This window comes from Osmia lignaria, unplaced genomic scaffold, assembly GCF_051020975.1.
Source record: "Osmia lignaria lignaria isolate PbOS001 unplaced genomic scaffold, iyOsmLign1 scaffold0100, whole genome shotgun sequence".
Lineage (NCBI taxonomy): Eukaryota > Metazoa > Arthropoda > Insecta > Hymenoptera > Megachilidae > Osmia > Osmia lignaria.
In genome coordinates, this window is record NW_027478241.1 from 10,001 (window position 1) to 12,500 (window position 2,500).

Sequence of the window (2,500 nt, forward strand, 5' to 3'; positions counted from 1 at the left end):
TTCTCTTCTTCTCCCCTTAGCGCAAGGGTAAACCCCATTTGTCTCTTCTTTGGAACGCAACAAAACTTTCGAGGACTGGACGACCGAGCGATGGTCGCGCGGTCTTCGCTTATCTTTAACAAACGAAGTAGTCCGTATGTATTCTAAATGTTGAAGCCTCCTAGAGCTTTAAGCCATGCGAGACATTGAAATGCTGTTTTAACGGGAGCATGCATAATTGCTGCAAACATACTTTTATCACAAGTTCTAGCCACGCCACGGAGGCTTCGAAGTTCCTTCACCATTCGCTTTCCTCTCTTTTGTTACACAGTTTTAGACTACGATCAGGGGTACCGAAACGCTGTATTGATTGTAAACAACCATTTTTATCTTGGAGCGGAGCGTTCCTTTACTCGTTAGATTTGTCTTGTCGCGTGTGTATTCGCTTTTTCGACGCTTTTTAACCATTTAACTTGTTTAGCGAAGCTAAACGCACAGACAGACAAAAAAAAAGGAACAGCATCGCGCGTCAAACAGCGACGACCCATCTGAAGCGATCTTTCATTTATACACCGTTTGTAAACAGAGAGATGTATAAAGCGCGGGGAATCATTCGAAACCCTGGGGCTATTCGAGCTTGCATTTCAGCAAATTATCATCTCAAACATTTCACTCGTTTGCTTTTTCTAAATTTATAGGAGAGCTTCTTTCGTTTATTTTTGACACACCTTTCGTAAATATCGTTTCTGGCAACGTCGGGAGCGTGGATTTCTACAAGTGAACAATCGCGCCGATCCGATAACTTCCAGCAGGATGGAGAATCTTTATAGATTATCTTCCGAGAACTCGGTGCTTTCACGGGCGGTCGTTTATAAATTTTAACGAACGACTCGCGCGCCGTGACGCACTTGCGCTAGTTCGAAGAGATATTTCGAAATTTGTTTCTCTCCTTTAACGGCCTGCATTTAGTGTATCGGTTGCGATTTTCGTCACATCGTTTCCACGACAAACGCCGACGAACTGCCCAACTATCGCTCGTACGTTGCGACTCTTTCTTTGTTTATCGTTCATTCATTCTTTCAATTTCGTTCGATAATCCCGCTCCGAAACGTTCTACTTTCGTTGAACGACGGCGAGATGTTTAGAAAGAAATGAATTACTCTTTTTTCGAGAAGCAAACGCAAGCAGTCTTTTGTTAAGAAAACGACCCTCAGCCAGGCGTGGTCCAGGAATTGTATCCGTGGACCGCAATGTGCGTTCGAAATGTCGATGTTCATGTGTCCTGCAGTTCACACGTTGACGCGCAATTAGCTGCGTTCTTCATCGACCCACGAGCCAAGTGATCCACCGTTCAGGGTAATCGTAAAATTTTGTATTTCAAACTCTTTAGATCTTTAGAGTGTTATTTTCATTATTAACACGCATCACATTCGATACCCACATCACTCTCCCACCCGGCGCGTGCGGGAGAGCGAATTCGGGCGTCGCCAACGTATTTGTTTGTTTGTTCGATCGTTGACGACACGATCGCGTCCAAGGACGGAAACCGTCGGAGAAACGCCCAGTGGCACGCTCCTCTCGACGGTCGGGCGTAAAGTACATTTAAAAACCTTGAAAAGTACGAACGCACACAAGGAATGCGAGCGCGCGTCCTGTCGCTGAATCGTGGGTTGCGAGATTCGAACAGACACACGGCCGGCGACGATCGGTCTAACTAATGGACACATAGTTTTTCAAAGACTCGCTATCGTCGCTTCTCAGCCGGTCCGTAAACAACACACATCGATCAGGCGGACGCACGAATCTTACCACGGTGCGTGTTTCGTAGATTCCAGGTTACCCGCAAGTACCTCTCTCTCCCTCTCGAAAGAGGAATCTCGATCCGTCCTTTTTGGACAATGGAGAAATCTTTTTATCGCAACACGGATGGCAAAGAAACAACCAAAGCGTAGGAGCGTGGGGACGAGAGCGACGAAAAGAACGTCGCGAAAACAAAGTTTCGACGGTTGCTCGTTCTAATACATCGTAGTTTCAACTCTCTCAGTTTTAACCACTCCTAGACGCTTCGTAAACTTTTAACAATTCTTCGCCTCCGCGAGTTTCATTTCGAATAGAGCGAACGCAACACGGACCAAAAAAACTCCGGTGATGCCAGATCATTTAGCAAAGATCAGACGGCGGGTCATCTGTATTCCTTTTCTCTCTTTTTTATATCTTTCCATTTAACTAGGGTGTCGCAACGACGGGTACATTTATATATTTATATATATTGTATTTCAATTTTAATGATCCTTCACTTTCGGTTTGTAATAATATGATCCTTCTTTCATTTCGATCCTTCATATTGTAGGTTAACCAACAGAAGTTTGTTTTTTTACGACTTGTATTTTTGTGGTTTGTTTGTTTGTTTCTTACGACTTGTTTGTACCCGATCAAGTAGACGACGACCCATAAGTATAAGTTAGAGAGATAAAGGTCGAGAGACCTCACGCAAGCGTCTTTTACTTCCATTCACATCAGC

The 2,500-nt window shown here is 44.4% G+C and overlaps 1 non-coding gene across 1 annotated transcript; it reads right to left on the reverse strand.

The window, feature by feature from the left end:
- Positions 1-1,183: 1,183 nt before the first annotated feature.
- LOC143307922 (5.8S ribosomal RNA) lies at positions 1,184-1,338 on the reverse strand. Its single transcript, XR_013064961.1, has one exon. It is a non-coding gene; the product is annotated as a 5.8S ribosomal RNA (ribosomal RNA).
- Positions 1,339-2,500: the final 1,162 nt, after the last annotated feature.